At 36.6% G+C, this 22,956-nt stretch overlaps 1 long non-coding RNA gene across 1 annotated transcript; it reads left to right on the top strand.

Moving 5' to 3' along the window:
* Nucleotides 1–746: 746 nt before the first annotated feature.
* On the top strand, nucleotides 747–22,955 carry LOC121329578. Its single transcript, XR_005951795.1, has 3 exons — nucleotides 747–966; nucleotides 1,427–1,559; nucleotides 22,843–22,955. It is a non-coding gene; the product is annotated as an uncharacterized LOC121329578 (long non-coding RNA).
* The last annotated feature ends 1 nt before the right edge of the window (nucleotide 22,956 follows it).

Below are 22,956 nucleotides of genomic sequence, written 5' to 3' on the forward strand. Positions count from 1 at the left end.
ACGGTTTGCCATGGAATTTTGTGATGTAATGTGATACATAATTGATTTATACAGTGTGAAGCGGCTCATTAGTATGCAAGAGGTGCGTACACGCTATTTTTCCAGCAGGATCATGTGAGGTTCAATCAGAGGTTGTTATTTCCCCCCCTGCTTTTTTTTTTTTTTTTTTTATCAATATATGCACACAATATAATAAAACAATGTTTAAAAAAGCATGTCTTGTTGGAATGCTAGAGGCACCTGCTTTAGAACTGATACATTTTCAACATGTTCCTAAAACCATATGGAGCACTTACTAACCCTTTAACACGTGAAAACAATGCATTGTTGAAAACTATGAAGCAGTATAACACAAACCCAGTGGGATCTGACATTTATACTATACAACAAACCACAATGTGATATTGTAATGGAAGTTTATAATGAAACAACATATTAGTTATCTTGTGCTATTTTATAAGAGCGTTGTTGTTTAATTGAGTACAGTGGAGTACCTGTAATTAACCCAAAATCCAATCCTTCCCCTAACCACCCCCAACACACACACCTTTGGTTTTTTTTGGCGGTCGCTTTAGGGGCCGTCGTTAACACACCTTTTCTTTGTGGGTGTCTTCTGTGACGTCAGTCACAAAGTTCCCTCCTTTAGTTCTGTGCTGAGTTTGAAATCGTCTCTCATGAGGTCACCTCTTTGGCTCTGGCCCCTCCTTTTGCTGGCCCCGGAGTTTGGGATGACGCCACCCTCGCTCCGCCCCATGGAAGCTCGGTCTTCGCGTTCATTTCATTCCTGGTCTCATTCCGAGCATTCTTCACATCCTTCTCGGTGCGCCGCCGCTTCACGTACACACACCCGGCTGCCCCAGAAACTCAAGAATAACTTTACACAGTTTACAAAACGATACATTACATGCAAGGAAAAAGGGGGAGAAATTAAACACAAATAACAGTACTAGCAGAGTGGAGGTTGAGGTAAGTTTGCATTTAATGGTATGCAAAATGGTTGCAGCTGGCCAGGTTTCAATAAAGTTGTAGCTTTTTTTTTAAAAAAATAAATACATTTTTTTTCCAACAAAGAATAGCAGTGGTCAAGATTGATCACTAGTAGCAAGAAGGCAGAGTTTAAAGCCAGTGTTTAGTTGTCGTTTTCGGTTCTTTTATGATGTTTCTTGCCGCTGTTGCAACCGGGTGCTTTCACTTTGTCCACTGACTCACTGCGTTGTTGTCTCTGACATAGCACGAAAATCTTTGACATTTTTCAAATTTTTTGTGAAGAAGCCCGACCTTACGCACGATTGGGCTACAAGAGCCCACAGTCGCAAGCTGTAAATGGTGTATAATACGAGTTTCCGATTAGTTGAGATTTTAGTTTTGTGTAGAAATTGAAATTTCACGAGATGAAGGATCACATTGTTGGCGTTTTGTTCTCCAGAGGCGCTGAGGTTGGGAGTTGCAGATTGGAGTGGAACATTTTCAGGACTCGGCGTAAACATTGTTTCCGAAAGGACTTGTTGCACCGCCGGGATAATCCGCGTTTTTCTCCTTCCTTTGTTGTTTTCTTCACTGTAAGTATATAAAAGAGTGCTTTTTCTTTTTGTTATTTGTATCCGTCTCTTGATTGTCTCATTCTTGGCATACCTTCAGCCTTTGTGTTGTGTTCTGTAATTTTTACCGTGTATTTGTTACAGAACATGGAAGCAAAATGCCACAAGAAAAGTCTTTTAAAAATGTAAATACTTAAACTAAAAAAAAAAAAAGAATCGACCTGTAATGAGTTTATAGGATTTCAAACTTGATTTGTACATTTGTTTTAGAACCAACGAAAGTAGTCTGGAGTATAATGTGTTTTTTAAAAAAAGTTGGTAATTTGTAGTTTTATGTAAGAGGGTATTTACGCTTAAAAAGGTGGGTGGTCTTTTGCGTGTGTGTGTGTTTAAATTATGTATTATTTTACTCCAGAAAAAAATGTCCAAATGATCCATTTTTGGAGTGAGGCTTTTGCAAATAATTTATTAGCAACAACGTTTGTGAGAGAGCAAGTAACAAGAAGAACCCTACTGTGATTTTCTGAATAATTTAACCCTAACGATCGAGAAGTGTTACTGTCAGTTACAACTGGAGCAGCAGAAGTTGTCTTAGATTTATTTTTTATAAGATAAAATAAAAAGAAATCTTTCCTGGTGATTTCTTCTCCGTTTTTAAAGTTGTACATCTTTTTTTTTTTTTTCTTAATACATTTCAGTCGTAGATTTTATTTGATATTTTTTAGTTTTTTTTTCCCCCAGCGATGCATTGTAGCCATTTAATTTAATATGTATATATTTTTAAAACTCTTACAGAAAGTGTTCTCAAGCTTGCCCTTAAGATGTTTATTTGCCACACTGTATATGGTTACAAGATAAACATTCACAGTGGTGGTGGGGGGTTGTATGTTGGGATTATTTAAGTCCAGTTATCTGTGTAATCACTATTGTATTAATGTTGCAGACTAGCGAATGGGAAGGAATGACTACACCGCGAAAGAGTTTGAATTAGGCGTTTGCAGTAATGATTTTTCAGCATGCGCAGCTGGTTTTAGGTCCTACAGTAGTTGCTCAGTTTTGTTGTTCACAAAATGAAATTAACTGTTACAAAGCCATTGAGTAGAGCTTTGAAATGTTAAGCATAAAAAATAAAATAAAAGATCAAACACGATCGCTTTATTCCTGAAACACAAGTTTCAGCACATTACTAAGGTTGAACAATATTTAAACAAATAGTATGGTGGGTTACTATTCGCAAGCCCAAGGTTTTATTTAGAGTAAGTTGTATATTTTCTGGGTATCAGTAAATACTAAGCCTGTGTGTGTGATATATATATATATATAATTAAAAAAATATGGTTGCTGTATTCCATTTGAGTTGTAGCACAAACATAGAGAAAGAGAGAGAGATCCATGCCTATAGTGCACTCCATATCTGAGCTGTCTGGGAAGAAGGCAGTATAATGTAATTAATTTTCAAGGAAATGTTGCCTTATATTGCAAGATATTAAGTTAATATGAGTGGTAAGCCTGAAATCAGACCAACCCCCCCCTTGTGTTATTGCTTATGGAAAATAGTTCCATTTTTATAAACAACCTGTGGTATTGTGTGATTTTGAGCAACTTTATATTTTCAATTACTTATTGCCCTATATCTCATAGTAGCCTTTAACTAAAATGAGACTAGATACAATGTGCTGTTTGTTGATGTGTCTAACTGAGCCATTATCATTTACTACAGAAACAGATTGACTTCTAACAGACTTAACCCTTGACATGACAAGATGGTGAGAAGTAAATCTGTTTGCTGTGAGAATACCATGGCTAGCAATAGTGGCTTTGTTTTAGCTTATGCAAGTACTGGACCTGTTGGATCCCAGCCTGCATTACATTTCTCAGTGGAAGAATAGGGCATTGTCTCCCACAGATTCTTAAGCCTGGTTATACCATTTTCCATTGCTCGTGATACGTTATAAAAAATACTTTAATTAAGTCATCAAGTTAACTAGAAAAAAAAAAATCAACCTGGTATTGAGATATCTATCTATCTATCTATCTATCTATCTATCTATATCTGTGTAATGTCTTTTTAAATTTCCTTTTTACATTAGACATTGGCTTGTCTAGTAATAATGTTTTAATGTTGGAGACATTATTTAACAAAATTAGGTTATTTCTCAAAAAGAATTTCAAATGAACAGAAAATTGGAAGGAAGATCTTGTGGTGCATGACTTTTGAAATTGGATTTGGAGAATGCTTTGCAAATTATTATTATTTTTATTATTTATTTATTTTTGATGCAGTGAAAACAGCATACCTGCAAGTTGTCTTGTGTCTTTGCTAAGTGGTGGAATAAGTGCATTTGCATACAATAATAAAACAAAAACCTAGTGATAGTAAAATACTGTTTCCAGTTCATTGTTAATAATGGGCATGTTTTGTAAATATGCATAGAGTTTGTACATATTCATGGATACCCAAAATAATAGATTAACTGCTGCTGTTTTTTTTTTGTAGATTGCTAATGATGGGAAATGCTATTTATGTGAGAACACACAGAACCTGTATGTTTTGGCAAGACTCTTTTTCTAAATGCTCCAACAGAGCTGTCTTTATATTTTCAGGTTTTAATTATTATAATTCAGTGGAGGTTTTGAGTTTGGAAAGAGTTCAAGAGCAATCTTCAACATGATTTCTTTTTCGTCTCAAGATAGAGTAATGATACATGAAAACTGAACTATAATTGAGTTTACTTATGAAAAATGTAGAAAGTAAATATTGTAGTATCTGCGATGGGAGTGGATCTGTAGATCAAGGTTAACCACTGTTGAAAGTAAAAAAAATCAATCGAAAGAATAGACTGACCCTTGAGATTTGAGCACAGAAATGGTCATTCCTTTGAGAACTATATTTGTACAGACATGAAAAGACCGCTAGGATTATTATTTTAAACAAGAAAGCAAAAACAGTTTTTTGGCATTAGTGAGATCTCTAGAGTAGGGTCAATGTGACCTCCGTCTCAAAATGCTTTTGAGAAAACTTTTGTGCTGCAGTGCTGGGCTGCCAGTTTCCCTTCTGACTTGTGTGTTTTTTTTTTTTTTTTTTTTTTAAAAAGAGATTTTGGGTAACGTCAAATCAAGCAGAAGCTTTGCGTACCATAAGGATTTTTGATTTAAAAGTGGATTTTTATGTATTAAACTTGTTGAATATAAAACACTGTTCCAAACACCCATAACAAAATAATTGTGTGCTTTCTCTGTTAACGTTAAACTTTAGTCAATAGTTATTATGCCTGAGCTCGTGTAACAGAAAGGCATGCTGGGAAATGAAGAACATTATGCAAGTAAACCAGTAACATTTACTTGTCTTGCATGAAAATATCAGTTGTTTCAAGATCTTATTATCAAAAGAAGGCTCTTTTGTTTGTTAAAATCCTCTTCATTTTGTTCTTCTGTGGTCTGGTAAATTACAAACATTTTCTGTGTATTGTTTAAGGTGCTTTGTAAGGCTTTAATTGATTAATAAAAAGCGGCCTGATGCGTTTTAGACAGAGAAAGTCTTGAGTGATCTCAAAAGCTTTGCTCTGAATAGAAAAATAAGTTTGAATGAATGTGTTTAACATCATGTTGCCTGATGTAATGAAAGCACAAACTGACTGGCACATAGAGCAGAATGCAGGGCCTTCCAGATGAAGTGAAAAGAAGCCAGGTGTTTTAAACAGGTTGCACTGTTGACTAGGTTGCTTGTAAGGCAAAAACCCCCCCCTAAAAAAACCTATTTGTCTTTGCCATAGCTGTGGCAGTATGCAAAATGGTGCTGAATCGCAGAAGCCAAGCAGCCCGATTCTGAAGTTGACATCTGGTTTAGTCTTCTATGCACCTGTAGAAGGAAAAGAAAATGCAAATATACACGCTCGCTTGCTCTTGCCCTCTGCGCTCTGAAAATGCATGCTAACAATCACTTGTGAAACGGTGCTTTCCAGTCTATGTCGGGATCAGCCTATTGTTATGCCAGCAACAGGCGGTAGTGGTCGTGGCACCATATGGCCAGTGTGTGCTTCAGATAAGCTATCTGTTAATTTAGCTTATCAATAGCATTTTAATATGCTTCATATTTGAGTCACCAACTGCTTTAATTATTTTTTATTTTTTTTTGGGGGGGGTGTGTGTGTGTGTGGAAATAAATTATTAGAAGCAAACGCTAAAACCTCCCCCCCCCCCCCCCCCCCCCCCCCCCCCCCCCCCCCCCCCCCCCCCCCCCCCCCCCCCCCCCCCCCCCCCCCCTCTTTGGTTAAGTGTTGACATTTATACTTTGCACACGTAGTAAATAAACATTTTAACAATTTTTAAAACTTGGAAGAGCATTGCCAATGTATCGTGTACCGTAATTACAAATGCTGAATTCCGTTTTCCTATTTAGCATTTAAACCAGTCCATTTTCCTAGTTTACTAATTTCTACTTAAGCTGTTTTTTTTTTTTTTTTTTTACTATAAAAGTTCATTAAAAAAATGGATGGAAAGCTTAACTGCTTGCTGAATGTTTTAAAAGCCCCAGCACCCTGTACTAATCTGCATTTTATTAGCGTTTTCGGTGTTTCTGTTCTGCCAGATGGAACTGCAAACGCAGAGCAGTGAAATTATGTTTCAGTTTAGTCCAAGAAGAATAATCACAAGTCCTGCTCAGACCTCACTTATGACAGCGCTTATCTTTTCAAACATGCATACTTGAACCATGTTATTTGAAGAAGGGGTTTCTCTTCTAATTAAAGACATATCCGTTAGTAATTGAACAGTTAGGAAAGCCTGTCCAATGAAATTATTCCCAAAATATAAATGACACAAGCACTTCGACAAGCCAAGTAAAATATTAGCTTGAGAGCAGCCAACAAAATAATCATGTACTTGAAAGTTCACTTTTGGGGATCAAGCATACATGAACTCTTTAAAGGGTGTTGTGTATGTTTCCAGTTGGACTGTATGTGATATTCTGCTATCGGAATTGGTTTTCTGACACAATTTCGTTCAACTTTCAAAATTATTTAATAACAAGGTACATCGCATGATGTTTAACAAGTAGCACATCTATCGCAGCTACAGCAAGCTGTGTATGAAATTGTCTGAGAGTTTCTGGACAAATCTCAATTCACCCGAATTTTTGAATTTATTTATCTGTAACACTGTGTTAAAATGTCAAGTCAATCTCAAGTTATCTCTACCCTTTCTGTTTGCCGTGCCTCAGAATGTATTTTGGCGTACTTCAGTTTCTCTCTTTGCATGATACACTATTGTGCCAGTCTGCAATGTGCCTACTTTGATCCTGTGGGTATGCCTTAACTGTGCAAATAATAGGAGATTGCTTTTTTGTTTGCTTGAAATGCTGTTTGGATAAGTACAGTATGCTGTAGCATTGTATGTTATCAACATTTCTAAGCACTTTCAGCTGGGTTCAAGACCTACAGCTAGGCCTCAAAGCCCTGAGGTAAACTCGGTCACAAAGGGAATGTTTGTTATGGTCTGCTGCATTGAATACTAAGAAAAGCTCAATTGGAGACACTGGTGTCATCTAAGTAAATCTGTTTTAGGACCATAGCCATAAAATGACTGCCAGCCCCTGAGTGTACTTTGGCCTTCAGTGATTTTCTGACTCAAGTACTTGTTTTAAAACGTAAATATTAAAGCTGCATTAATTGTGTGTGTTTTTAAAATGGTTGCTAGACGTGGTTCAGTAGGCATACCAACCAGCTGTTTCTATATTTAAAAGCACACTGATCTTAGAGCAAGACACATTTAAATATGTGTCTGGTTTAGCAGACCCGGCTTAGAACTCATTTTGGACTACAGAACATTATCTGAAGTAGATAGAGCCTCCGAGAAGTGAAAGAGAAAACTGTGTTGACAAATTTCTGTAACAGAACGCATCCACTATCGGCCATAAATATTATTTTCATCTGCTTTTAAGTAGTAGACCGATCTTAGAGAAATTGGACCCTGTAGTCTGACTAACTCACTAATCGCATGGGGCCTATAGTTGGGATAGATCTGAGGGCTGGATAAGTGGTCTGTGAACTCTGCCATCTATTGGTCATCTTTCAATAAAATTGCAATGATGTCAGTTTTCCAAAAATCCTTAAATAACACAGTGTAACAATTATTTTTTTTTTTTTTTTGGTTCCTGGGTAGTAAATGTTATTTCCGAATTGCTTATGCCTCAAAAGTATAGAAAATGGCTATTATTCCCCACAAACTTTGCTTTTGTGACCAGGACAGTGACATTTTGAAATTTACCTATTTTCCAGAACATTCCAGATAGATTCAGTGCTGAGTAAACTTGGAGTAACTTTTAGAACTTTCCAGTAATATAAACAGTAGTATAAATACAGGGGCCTTAAGCCTACCAGTTCAGTTTAGTTCCAGCTGCCTAAGTGGATACATATCTGCATTTTTCTGAGATGGCATCAAGAGGCTGCAATAGTGGCATTCCTGATGGGTCTCCAAGGCAGTTTTACCAAGTTTCCCTGCTATCTTTGCCTTTGGGACAGCAGGGACACCAAGGCGCACTACCACAGGCAGGACTGGCCACAGCGGACCGAGTTCTCTGTGGGGAGGAACAACGTCAAGTGGGAGCCACTGGTGGACCCCCGGAAGTTGCTGATGCCACCACTGCACATCAAATTGGGTCTTATGAAACAATTTGTCAGAGCTCTAGATAAGGAGTCGGCAGCCTTCAAGTACCTTCAAGACTTCTTCCCTAAGCTGTCTGAGGCAAAGGTCAAAGCCGTTGTCTTCGTCGGACCACAGATAAAGAAGATCCTGGAGTGCAGTGAATTCCCCAAGAAGCTCACTAGTAAGGAGAAAGTGGCTTGGAACAGCTTTGTCGCAGTGGTTCGGGGCTTCCTGGGCAATCACAAGGCCGAAAACTATGTGTAGCTGGTTGAGACTAGTGAAGAACTACGGCACAGTGGGGTGTAGGATGTCCCTCAAAGTCCATATCCTTGATGCTCATCTTGATAAATTCAAGGAGAACATGGGAGCATACTCGGAGGAGCAAGGCGAGCGCTTCCGCCAGGATATACTGGACTTTGAACGCCGCTACCAAGGACAGTATAACGAGAACATGATGGGAGACTACATTTGGGGGCTGATAAGTGAAAGTGATTTACAGTATAATCGTAAATCCCGAAAAACTACTCGCTTCTAAATCTTTTGTAGTCATTTTTGTATTACTTTAGTATAAATACATGTTAATTTGGATTCATATGTTGTTTTTTTCTGACTTTATGTGAACGAAAAGACCGATTTCTCATTGGAAATAGGTAAATTTCAAAATATCACTGTCCTGGTCACAAAAGCAAAGTTTGTGGGGAATAATAGCCATTTTCTATACTTTTGAGGCATAAGCAATTAGGAAATAACACTTACTACCCAGGAACAAAAATTGTGTTACATAGTGTAATACACAATGGTGTATATTTAAATAATTTTATAGCCATCTGTTAGAAGCCTGTTTCCAAGAAGAACCATCGCCTAAGCTTTGTTATTCATTGTTACGACAGGTCTAATACAGTAAACTGTAAACCATGAGTTCAGGAGTTTGCAGTAATGAGATAATTTAAACCACGTGCCAAGCTTTTTCTCTTCCAAAAAATTGCAAAAGCAAATAATCCATCAATCAGTCCTCTTCAGTCAAAAACAAATTCTGGTTGCTTTTGTAAGTAATTGTAATCTTACAAATGGTTTAAGTTCAATAGTCCCCTGACCAGAGACGTATGAAAACCAATATCTAATCCATGAATCATTAGATGAGTCAGTTCCTGAAACTGCTGTAAACCTCAGAGTTCTTGGCCACGGCCAAAAGCAGGAAATCCAAGCTTCAATAGCTTCCTTTCCTAGTGCTTGCTATGGCAGTATTAGTGGTTAGCATGTGCTGCTTTTGCAAGCAATAGGAAGATGTATGTCTGTGGAATAAAGGCACTGCATCACTTCATTTACTGAAACTGTTTATAATTTGTGGTCTTTATTCAAATGCCAGTCGATCTGGCTTGCTAGCATTGTGTTCCAATCTTTTTTACTGTAGTAAAGCACTGCGAGGCAATTAACAGCTGTAGTATTGTTATGTCAAAAGCGCTCTTTTCAGACTTTCCACAATGGCTAGATACAGTGTTCTCTTAGTTGCTTTAACTTTATGAAAGTTTGGGATTATTTGCACATTATTGTCCATTAGTATGCATAGTAGAGTCCACACAGACTGCATCAAGACCTATACAGATTTAACACTAGACAAAACAACTCTCCTTGTGCATATTGATGTAAAACTAGAGTTCGTGGAATTCTGTTTTTATAACTATACACTCTGAGTATAACAATGTCAGAAAACTATATTTTATAGCATGCACACTGAATTTGCTGAAGCGCCATCCTGGTAGACAGGCTTTATTCAATCATATCTTGAAGTCTTTGGACTCTGTACATGTTGTACTGTACTGCAGGAAAAGAATGCTACTGTATTAGGTAGACCAAAATCTAAAGATTGCTAGAGAAGTTGACCTAATGATCAAGAGGAAACTACAAAGAAATTCAGATCTCTCCCCCCCCGCCCCCCAAAAGCACTTGCTGAGGGCCTCATACTTTGAATACCATTTTAAGGTCATTTTAAAACTAGCTGCTTTATTTAATGATAATGACGATGGATATAGTTAGTCGCAGCTTTTAAGGACACGTTGCTTCTTGGAACGTACACTTGCTAATGTTTTTAAGAGGTTTTTTTTTACCACTGCCTTTCTGGAAATGCTGTTTTATGGCTCTCATTAAAATGAGTGGTTCCTTTGCGCTTTTGATTGAGACTGTAAAAAACACACAAGAAAATAACGCTAATTCAGTTCAGACCGATCAGTTGCTAATACGGTGCTGTGTGTTGACTGTACTAATCCATGGTAAAGTATAGGGTACAGAGGCAGCTTAAACTTGGTTGAAGTGTTATTTTGCTGAAAGTGTTTCAGTACCAGTAACAAATGGGTAACTGTTGGATATTGATGGTTTCTGAGACTTCTATATGATTATAAAGACTTTAATGCATTTTAACAGGAAAAGCAATCCTAAACCCAAACGTCTTGAAATGACACATAATTGCAGCTTCCTCTGCTCAAACACTGAAATGGAATGAAGGAGGACTGACATGCCTCGTTGGGATTTAGAACCACAGTGTCTCGAGGAAAAGTTGTTTTTGCAATTACAGTATGCAGCTACTTTGCCCTGCACTGTGTTTTACTTGAGTATAAGGTTGGTTAATCATACAAGCAGTGAAGTTGTACACTGTGATACACACACTGTAAAAAGGGAGTTTTTGATGTCCTGATTTCACGTATTATATTGAATGTTACTAAAAGTTGCAGATGGATAAGAAGACTGTTGCAGTAGAAGAGCTGAGTCCCCTTTAAGCTATGCCATGTCTGATGAAACTGCACAATATCAAACAGGATAATGGCCACCGATGTGAATAGTTTCCAGAAATTGAATTCTCCTTGTGCAGTTAACACAGTGGTGGTAAAAGCTGACATTGGCGCAAGTGGAACAAACCGTCTCTTTGTTTTTCATTCTTAAATGGCTACTCAGCATAGATTCTTTAAAGCTGCTAATAAAGAAAAAAATGTCTTCAGTCGAGCTTGGAGTTTGAAGTGCCATTTACTGTGACATTTCTCACATACAGTAGACTGAACCTGTGAGTCAAAGCCTGGTGGCTGCATTCTGTGCACAGCATTCCGCAATTTCTCAAGAAGCCTTGGTTGTATGTACTGTAGTATTTTGAAAAGAAAATGCGTGCATCCAATTTTTAAAGGTGTCCAGAAAAGCAAAAAAAATCATATTGGACTTTTTTCTTTGTTTATTTTAGAGATTATGAAGGACAAGCTTATGAATTGTAATACAATTGTTGCAATGTGAATGGTGCAGCAGTGTACTGTGGTTGTGCCAAAAGCTAAATACAATAATGTTTCTTATAGTTGATGTAATGGATTCTTAAGGTCTCTTCAGTACAGATGTAATGTTATTGATAAGCCATTAAGTAAATCTGACAGATTTATTTAAAAGAACTAAAGTGAGGAATGAGATAGGGTATGAGATAGGTTATAATGCAGACTAGGTATTTCTGTTCTTTTTCATTCCAGGTCTGTAATGAGATCCAAGTACATAAATAGTGTTTGACAGCCCATGTAAATCAATGCTCTTCTCAACTAACAGAAAATTGATCAGACGGTCTATCACTTTGGCGCTTGATTTGAGGTTTACGGTTTGAAGTTTTCATCTTTTAGACAGTGATCTGCTGTGAACAGTCCTGTGGGTTTAAAGTACTGTAGCATGAAATGGATGATATGTTATTACCAATAAGAAACACTATGTCCAGTTCAGTCTGGAAATGTGTACACGTTCCTTTTTTGGACACTTGTACAGAATAAGTAGCTGTTGTCTGATCCTCGTTTTTGTAGGTATTCATAGAATTCAAGATAGCAACTCAATAACATGCTGAATGTATACTAGCCTGCAGGTGATGTCATCATGGGTTTGATTTTAAATTGTGCTGCATCAGATTTGAGTGTAGCTCTCAATATAAATAATAATAAAGGCAGGTGCACTAAAGCAAATGCTTAAGAAATTTGACTCTCCATGTCTCTTGTCTTTAGTGCTATTCTGGTCATTTGACCCAACTGATAGCTCTGAAAACTTGCCCTGGCCTGTTGCACTGAATTGTGCTTTTTTTGAAGGAGTAAAGGCTATTTTGCATATAGAATGGATCCTTTCTGAGATTTTATTCTTTTGTTTCTTGGCGTATTTTTATTTTTTTGCAATGCAATACTGTATTTTGTCTTATTTTGAGAAATCGAATAAACACTGCACGACTACAGCAAAACACATTTAAACTGCTATACAGTTTTGCTTTATATTCTTACTATTGTTCCCCTGTGTACGCTGTACTTGGTCCAGATAATAATTTGATCAATAGGCATAATATTCCACAAATGGGATTTCAGAAGTGTTCTTTGTAACTGTGTGCACCGTTCTGCATCAGTGGGCATCACACATAAGTGGGCATCTATTTCTTAAACAGTTATACACAGATTATGCCACACTTTCTTAAAGCATATGTAGGACAATGTGTTTTATGATGATCGCCGAATTATAAAACTGTACTTGGCAGCCAGACCTCTGCTGTTTGGGTCATCACAAATTAGATGTGTTCACAAAATCGTTGTGCCACATAGGAAGAGAACAGTGCAAAGGACTCCAAACAGAAAATTGCATTTTAGTCTTGCCATCTGCTTTCTCATTACTCCTACCCTGAAACATGTTCTGTTTATATAAGGAACAGATTCTTACTCTGCACAATGGAGCCCAGTTTGATGTAATGGATTGGTAAGTGTCAGCCTTTTAATGGGGTATCACAGTTACCCCACTCCTGTCTAGAAATGCACTTTTCATCTTGTTAATAAGAACATTTCCCGGGCGCTCAGTGTTAAGGGCAGGAGTTTGTAATTATCTGTGTGACCGCATTGACTGCTGTACAGGTGTCATTCTTGGCTTTCACAGAAGAGGCTGTGGATTATTATTTAATAATTTAGGATTATTATATAACAATGTCGCGGATGACAGTGTGGTCTTATAATTAATAAGATGTAAAAAGTATGCAACAATAGCAGGAAACACATGTTTATAATGACCTTTGTAAGTAGTGTACGTTATAGTTGGATAGAAATGCACATAGTTAAGTAGGGTTGTGCCAGTACTCATGTTTTCAAAGAAATTACCTTTAAGAAGTATTTGCCAGCAGATATTAATTAAAGCTCGCCCATTTTATTAAAAAAAGCTGCCCTTGCTTCTTTATAGTGGCGTGCCAGACCATGACAATTACCTTCTGCATTGAGAGTTTTTTAAAAGCAGATTGGAAGCAAGTTTTCCTTTCTGCCGGGTGCTGACATTTTTAATGCCGTACGAGGCCATAAACTGACAATGAAAATGTTGAAAAACTAGCAAATGCAACTGATTCATAACGTAAACGTGTCCTTTCATTCAACCTGACCCACACCACCACCACTGTGGAAACTGGGATTTGCCTTTGTCAAATTGAATCACAGATAACACCTTGCCCAGGGCTACAATCCCACAATCCACTGCAGTGGTGACACATTTCTAACAAAACTAAGGAAAAGGAAATAAAAAAAAATATATATATATATATATATATATATATATATATATATATATATATATATATATATATATATATATATATATATATATATATATATATATATATATTAGAGTTAGTATAGTTTATCAAAAGGCTGAAAGAAAGGTAATAAATTAATTGCTTACAAAATATTAATTAGTTTGATCATGACAGGTTCTATGTTTTAATAACATTGTCAGATTTGTTATTGATTGAAACTCAATTGTGAAACCGAGAGCCCACATTGTTTTGTGTTGAGTAATTAACGCATTTTCTATTTAATTAATACCTAACAGTTCCTTAAAGGTACTGTAATTTCTCGGAAAAAGTTTCAACACACCCCCTAAATGTAACTATTTATTTTTCAACAGTTTGAGTAAAAACAATGAACTTGTGTGTGTGTGTGTGTGTGTGTGTGTGTGTGTGTGTGTGTATCTATCTATCTATCTCTGTCTATCTATATATATATATATGTGTGTGTGTGTGTGTGTATATGTATGTATGTATGTGTGTGTGTATATATATATATATATATATGTGTATATATATATATATAATGTGTATGTGTGTGACAGCTTCACAGTAATTGCCTAGGCTTACAAAATAGCAACATTTAATAACTGTAAAATATTTATTATTATTATTGACATTTAAAAGTTTACAGCTGTTTTAGCTCACAAAGCAACATCGGTGCAGTTTCATATTGCTGTCTCAGGGTTGTAATAGAAAGCATATGTATTTAAAGGTATGCAACAACAGCAAACGCTCTCGTCTTCTAGTCCACCAGAAAATAGGCAATAGTTTTAAAGAGCCTGAAACACCGGACAGCATATATTTATTGTGCATTGATGACTTTTCTTGTGACTTTTCAGATCTTTACACTTAAGTCTTGGCACACCCTTGTCATTTTCTAAATCATAATATGTGATCGAAAGTTTAGATTGTTTCTTCTGGACTGATTTCTTACTTAGATCTATATTTCCACCTCCCTAACATCAGAAAATAACTCCTGCATCTCTGTGCGATCTCTTCTTTGTGCTGTAAACACAGGCAGACACTCAGGTAAGGGATTCTAACCACACCCAAAAACCACTTGTCTCTCCAAATGTTGGTTATCTGTAACACGATCTACCAGCAAACCTGTTTCTACAGCCATTTGGTGAAAACCCTTATTTTTTCTACCTCCTCCTTTTTGAAGGTTGTTGTCACCTAGGGGGTAACAAGGCTAAGCCACAGTGCCTGCTGTAGGATTTGCCCTACTAGGGGGTCCGCTCTTTACAGAGGGTGATCTGGTTATCTTAACTTCCCCTGAGGTGTGAGGCAGACAACTCAAATGAATTAGTTGTAAAAACCAATAAAAAAAAAAAAATAGTGAACTAGCTTTTCTGGTGCCTTGCTCTGACACTGAATCCACCCACAGATGCTGTCTGTGCAGCATCACTGATCTTACATTATGGTATCAGAAAAAATGAGCAGATTTAAAAAAAAAAAAAAAAAAACCTTTTACTGCGTGCAGACAGTCTATTGAAGTAAATGCAACATAATTTCGAGTTTTTACTTAAGCAGTCATGACTCGGTACGACCACATTTTATGAGATTAATTATTTCGAACGATCAGTAATCGCAACAGGCCTGTGGTAATACAAATATTTAGGCATAACTTTAAACGCGTACAAATTTAACACAAACTAACATTGCAGCGAAGAATGCAGATAGTAAAAACGTTTGCGTACCGGACTAAATTTCTTTCATATTAAAACTGGGATTTTGCAAAAGACGGCGTCCTGGGTTCAAGCAGATTTAGGCAGATAGTCTTCATAAGAGACTAACAGCAGCACATTCATTCTAACTCCAGTGTGTCTTTGTTCCTGTGACTGTGCCCTACGTAACTAGGGTATGTCATGAGAGTGAAGGCACCACAGCACAGAATGCACTGTATGTAGGAACGTCCAAAACTGTCCAAAAAATTAAGAGTTTGGCATGGTAATGGGGGAAATAAACAGTTCAGTGATTGAAACAAACAGACCATTTAAGACTTTCCAGCGTGTCCTGTTTTATTGCTTTCTAGACTGGTTTTGATAAAATAATTATCCTTGTTAACAAGAATCCTGAAGCTAAAAAATGATGAGATATTTATTAAAATAGTGAGCATTGAATACAAGTGATACCATATCAATAAAATAACCCGTTTATGACTAGAAAAAGTAAATCTAGCTTAAACATTAAATGACTCCGGCTCCCAGGTGATCGTTTGCTATGCCCTTTGATATCACGAGATGTATTTCTTGTATAACCTGTTGTCTTCCCATTACAAACGCCATTATAAAGCATGTAACCTCACCAGAACAAGCAATAAAGCTCTAAAAAGAAATTGATTTAGGAAAGAATTCCATCCTTTTAGCTTTGCTGCTGTGATACAAAAACTGACTGTCGTAAATACTGATTTATAACATGCACTGAGCACTGTTATTGCTCAGATATATTGTTACTTTCTCAGCATGAACAGCAAGTTTATTTAATTAATCTTATCTTAAATGATCAAATAAATGCAATTTTTTATTTTTTATTAAACACTTCGAATACTTGTTTTGATGAATACGTACATGTTTCACATTTTTATGTCAAATAAATTCATGAAACCATCTCGCCAAATGACTCATAGTAGCAGAGTAAACAGTTTGAAAATGGAGAGGTGTACTGCAAGCCAATGTATGCTTTTGGCAAAGCACAGTAAGTCAGGTTTTTCCAGTTTAGCTTGAAAGACTCTTTCATGGTGGAGATTAGATGCATTCCCAGAAAACATTTTTTCACAACCTCAGGTATATAGAGTACTGGGGATCTCCTCTCCACCTTAGCTCCCAGCTAAAGCATGTTTAACAGACGCTGTACACCCTGTTCCTTGTCACATGTTTTAGGCTTTAGCTATGATCATAACCAATACATGTAGCGTTTAAGTATTTTTGTGACACGGCAACATGTCCACTAAATTATACAAATGCAAAATACTGGAAGTTGCATGATTTAGACCGAATACCAAGAACACTTGTTCCTTAATCCTATTAAAGAATGGAAAGGTCAGTTTCTGTTTCAGACAAAACTCCTGGTGCTGATTGCTTAATGCGATGGAAATATTTCAGGTGTTTGTTTGGTGAACCAGGAAGTGAATCCTGCTGCTTGAACTGTTTTCTGACACTGGTTTTGCACCATTTGTATAAACAGTTGTACACAAGTAGAGCAATTATCGGTAGGTTGGTGTGCCCTTTACGGGTTAACAGATAGTATTGCTTAACTGTGGCTAAAATACAGAACACAGATTTTTTGTATCAGATGCTAAAGAATACACCCCACCCCCTTTTTGATAAGTTACTCATCTTGTTGTGTACTTAACATTGGGTCCATCTTAACTTCCTCCTTAGCTGATCTGATCTTTTGTCAAAGATATGTAATCAACATATCTAAAGCGAATATATAGAGAGCAAGCAACCGTTTTTTATTGAGCTTTCAAAATCGCTACTGCCATAGCAGGATATCTACCGCAATGACTAATGTGTGCAGCGACAAGAGACTAATATTGCGTGTAACACAGCCATCACTACATTCCACAGTACTTTGTTGTTTCTCAGGTAAAAACATCCTGGGTGCTGAAGGAACAACGCAGAATGAAAACTCCCTATGGTAGTGCAATTCAGTCAACTTCAAGATTCCTACTTACAGAGCTTGTGGCTAGTTAGTTGAAATAAATGATTACGGTCAAGTTCACGTCAATCTGTTCTCGTTTCAAATACAGAATTGAGGAGAACACGTGTTTTTTTTTTTTTTTTTTTGGTTTTTTTTTTTAAGTCCAGAAAAAGGCTTTGAAAATGGGAACAGAGTCTTTGGATCTGGGAGTGGATCGTCCTAAACTATAAAAAGACAGCTAAGCCGTTTATCAGTTGCAGAACACGCGGTTTTCACAAACAAAAAGGTTGAGCTGCTACCTTCACCTAAACCACACAGGGGGGTTCTCATTGAGTGTCTCTTCACACAGACTGGAGACTGCCCAGAACAAACATTTCTGCCCTGTTGTTATATACCTGCCTGCTAATTACAGGCATGTGACACAAATTAAATCATAAAACAATTAAACAGGTAATAAAATAAAAAAAAAACAAACATAATTACACCTGTGTGGGACAGACATTAACCCTATCCCTGCCAGCCACCAAAACATTTTCTTCAGGCAGGAATTTGCTGTGCCATGTATATCTCTGTCTGTCTCTCTCTCTATCTCTCTGCCTATCTCTTTCTATCTATCTCTACCTCTCTGTCTGTCGATCTATCTATCTCAAATGTTTGTCAAGTTTTGTTTTACTTTTATGTGTGTAATAGCTGTGGACAAAGTTCTTGTATTAAACCCTAATGAATTCTTCACAGTATAAAGGTTATGCTAATATTTGATACTTCTTATTCAGTGCTTTTCATTGCCATACTTACTAATGGTTTATATGCTCAGAAACATTTGCTTTTGATCAAAAAACAGTGATTTAATAGCAATTGTGTTTACGTAACCTTTTACAAACTGTTACAAACCTTATGACTTAAATTCCTAGCATGTGAATGTGTGTTTAATATGCAGAATATTTTAAGCAAATGTAACTGACTTGTAACTTTTGAAAAACAATGAAAGAAAATAATATTGATTTTGAACATTTTGTATAGCATAAAAATTCCTGGCAGATATTAATATTTCAGAAGACCATCTCACCAGACGGCGCAGTTAGTTCTTTTGATGTTTTTAACGTGCTCGGGTTCTACATAACTGTCGTAAAGCTGTGTCAGAATCATTTTTTATAACCCTGCCAAGTTTGTGCACATTTTAATTTTGTTAATGAAACAAGATGGAGTGACTTCCAACTACACCTCTTTTATATGTTTGCACCAGGGCACAATTCTTTTTAGCTGAGCAGCCAGTGCAGGTGTGTTGCCAGCTAATGTAGTGTAAGAGCTTCTATCTTTGTATTTGTAACAAAGAAGGGCAAGACAGTATTTACCGTGGGACTCCTTCCCTGTGGACTTTTTAAAATGTTTTCGCAAATCAAGATTGTGAACCAGAATCCTTTATTCATTTGCCGAAGCCTGTTCTGCTTGAAAGTGCTTCAGAAGCACAGCTTGCCCTACCTTCTGACAGGAAGCCCAGCCCTCCTGTTCCTGTTGCTGTGTTATGAAGGGCAGGCGCTCACACGGGGGTGATAAAGCAAACCTGCAAATGGCCATTAGAACTGCAGATGACTTCAAATACTTGGCGCCTGTCAGCCATGCTGTGATGTAAGATCTTGCCATTTTATTTGTGTATGCATGAGACCACTGGCAGTGAAAGGGGAAAGAGATTTCTTGAAAACTGTAAGTTGGAATGGAGTGGAATAGTCAATGTATTTAGATGGCAGTTCTGGCAGCTGCTGTTGCCAAGTACAGTACAGATAGCAGTGCTGCCTGTCAGTAGGGTTATCCATCGCTCGCCCGTTATGTGAATCATGAAAAGTAACTCCCATATTCCAAATTCATTGTGTGCTTGTTTTTGCTTCCGCCCATAGGACACAGGAGTACAGACTAATGTTTGTGAACATTAGTCATTTTGGTTTAACCCAGGGCAGGTGTGCTAACAGTATGTCATGAATACATTTCACTTAAAGGAAAATCTAACCAGCCTAATGCCCCCTACCCTGACGGATCTCCATTGCCCTGCTATTGTCCAGGTTTCCGCTGTGGAGGAGACTCAAATTAGGCAAATATGCAGTAAAATATTCATTTGCATAACTGCTTGTGAACAAAGTTACTTACCTTTGGAAAGACAGGATTTGCTCATTGTCTGAAAGTACCGGCTATTGCCTTTGTGGATTGGTAGGAAGATGACACTACTTTATAAGGACACGTTTTCTGTGTAAACATGTAGGTCTTTTGCATTCTGCTTCCTTTTCAGTTTAGACAGGAGACGATGTTATTCTTAAGGGTTTGCACTCGGAGAAGACCATATTTAACCATTTCCCCATGTGTTTGATCAGGGTGCCGAAGGCAAATAGTTAAATACTTGCCTTGAAATATGACCTCTCTCTCTCTCTCTCTCTCTCTCTCTCTCTCTCTCTCTCTCTCTCTCTCTCTCTCTCTCTCTCTCTCTCTATATATATATATATATATATATATATATATATATATATAATATATATATATATATATATATATATATATATATATATATATATATATATATATATATATATATATATATATATATATATATAAAAATGTGTGTGTGTGTTTGTTTATTAAATAAATAAATTCATAAAGTATAGGTCTGTAGTGTTGAAAGAGGTAAAGAATGGAATTTTAGCCCTTCCCTCGATTCCGGTCTTCTTGTAGTTAAACATTTTTCAACAAAGATTGATGCTTTTAGAGAGAGTTATTTCAGTTATTCCTATTCAGAGTTCTCCATTAGGGATTGCCAATAGAAAACCAAGTCAGGGCTTTTTAGAGCAACTGATCACTGCTGCTCTTTTAAAGGTGCATTGCTTGTCCAGTCATCTATCATTCAATTAAGCAATTAGATAATTACACAATTTAGTGTAAGACAAATCGTAAATTTGTCAAGAGATATGAAAATAATTTCTGAGCTCAAGGAAAAAGTTTAAAGTTAATTGAAACCAAAAAAAAAAGGCTTCATTTACATTCTCACATAATGTGTTCAGTAGCTGGGAGTCCTTATACTCTTGATGATTAAGGGGCTTTCATTTCTTGCAGCGATCGAAATTTATTAGGAAACCACCATCTCAATAACCAAGTGTTCAAAGAGCATTGATCTGATTTTAAAGAACGATTCTCCTAAGGAACAATGCATATAAAGTACTGCCGTTGGTCACTTGTTTAAGGTGATTTATTCTGTAGTAAATTGCCTTAGAGTGACTTCAACCATGTATAGTGGTTAAGTAGTTTTGTTGAGTATTGATTTTAAAGATGTTCTTTAACAAATGTTAATAAATAGCGGCTTTTAAACCGCATGCCTCAGTTGTGTCAAATTGTGTTAAAACTAAAATCAGGTTTGTGCTGTTCAGTTACAGTTCAACTACAGTATCATTATATTGCGTTGCTGAATAATTATTCTGCTTTACTTCATTGCTACTTTTCAAACCATCTGGGTGTCTTGGTCTAACCCTGCCCGAAAAACAAATTCACACAAAAAAAAAAAAAAAAAATACAAGAGAAAGAGAAACTCATTTAGTGATCTGTAGTTACCAGGTAGCTTTTGTTTACTTGTGTTTTGTTTTTTTAAACCCTGGTGCAAGAGAATAAGCTCAAGCACAATTTAGAAAACCATTCACCCAGAACGACCAGCGAAAACTCCCAAGTTTGATTGTGCAGTTAAATGGAACCTTTTATCGAAGATGACAAGTTAAACTGTTAAACAGACTGTGGGATTTGCATCACCTGCTCAATTCAGTTGTCGGAAAGAGGCCAGAGGTTTCAAGGTGTTTATTAAATGTGTAATAAAGAACAGTAACGCACAGAGGATCTAGCAGTTAGAGGAGGGTAAAAAAAGGTGATCCAGGAATTAAAATAAAACCATTTTCTGTCCTTTCTGTTCTCTTAACTGCTCATTTCAGTATCTTCTGTGTTTTTAACTTTCTGTGTGGGAAGCTCCTGTAGGATTTGTCCTCCACTATGTCTCCAGCACACAAGGAAGTGCCTGCCGCTCGCCAAAGTGATTAATAGTGTCTGTGTAGATATCTCTCTCTTTGGTGTAGTTGTAGCTATTGTTTCAGAGTGTAAGATGTGTTTTTGTCCTGGGAGTTTACAGATTGCTACTTGCAACTCATCCAAAGAGAGCAGAGAGGAAAAAACAAACCAAAAAAAACAGGATTCAATGAACATGTTTCAGTTTATGCCCTCATTCCTCCTGCAAAATGTTTCAGGATATCAAAGAAAAACCTGTTTCTGTCTTTCAAGCTGCAGTATTAAGTCAGACAACCACATTATGCACATTGCTGGAAGTGATTAGCTGTGTAGTTCATTATTCAGTTGAGAGAAGGAAAAAAAGTGAGCCATTTAGTGTTTTTTTTTTTTTCCTTTCCCCTCATCAGTTCGCAAGGCAGATCTGCAGTGTCAGCATTCAGCACACAAAAACGGAATTCAGTAAAAGCTCCCTTCACTCAGTGTGCGCTTTTTTTCCAACAGCTTGCTCCCATCCCCCTCGTGAACTGACATTCTAGAAGAAACATATGCTCCTAGTCCCACTTTACAACAGCTTGTGGTGCATGACTAGAAACTGACCAAAGTCTCCAGAACTACCTCTTTGGAACACTTGAATATTATTGGGAAAACGTTTTTTTAAATTTTTTTTTTTTTTTTTTTTTTTTTTTACTGTAACACTTTAAGAAAATGCTGTATTTTTTCATAGTCTTGTAATGGTACTGCACATTTATAACTTGTAAACTGAAGTGGTCTTATTATTTTATAAAGTTTAGAGATTGCACTAGAAGGTGCTAGTATGCAAGTAATACAGCAGAGAAAACTTTCATGGTTCTGTATTTACCTGATACAGCGACAGTAACTTTGTAAGAAACACACAACTGTCGTTTTGATTTATATTTTGTTATAATTACAGTTCTGTACATTACAGATTGTATTTCAGTGCAGATCTGATTAAATAAAACATTAACAGTTAAGTTTACCAATAAACGTTCGCGCTTCTAGATGTGCTTCGCCGCTGCTTTTGTATGCTTCCGCTTACCATTCACGGTTAACCATGCAAAGTTTTAGGTTCCACAAAATTATGTTATTTTTTTGTATTCTTTTTTTTTTTTTAAGTGAACATCAGTATACTTTGAAAGATAGCAGCTTAAAAAATAAATAAATAAATAAATATATATATATATATATATATATATATATATATATATATATATATATATATATATATATATATATATATATATATATATATATATATATATATATATATATATATATATATATATATATATAATATATATAGCCTCAACAAAATAGCCACTAACATAGCAGTCCTTTTCTATAACCAGATCTATGGCTTGTAAGTCCTTTTGTTTTGTTTGTTTTCAGGTTTCTCTTTCTTAGGCTCCAGGCTTAGGCTTGGAGAAACCAGCCGTCATCATTGATCCCAGCAGCTGGAGCGGGAGCGAGAGCCCTGCCGAAGACATCGAAAGGCTGAGTGAC

This window comes from Polyodon spathula, chromosome 17 (genome assembly GCF_017654505.1).
Source record: "Polyodon spathula isolate WHYD16114869_AA chromosome 17, ASM1765450v1, whole genome shotgun sequence".
NCBI lineage: Eukaryota > Metazoa > Chordata > Actinopteri > Acipenseriformes > Polyodontidae > Polyodon > Polyodon spathula.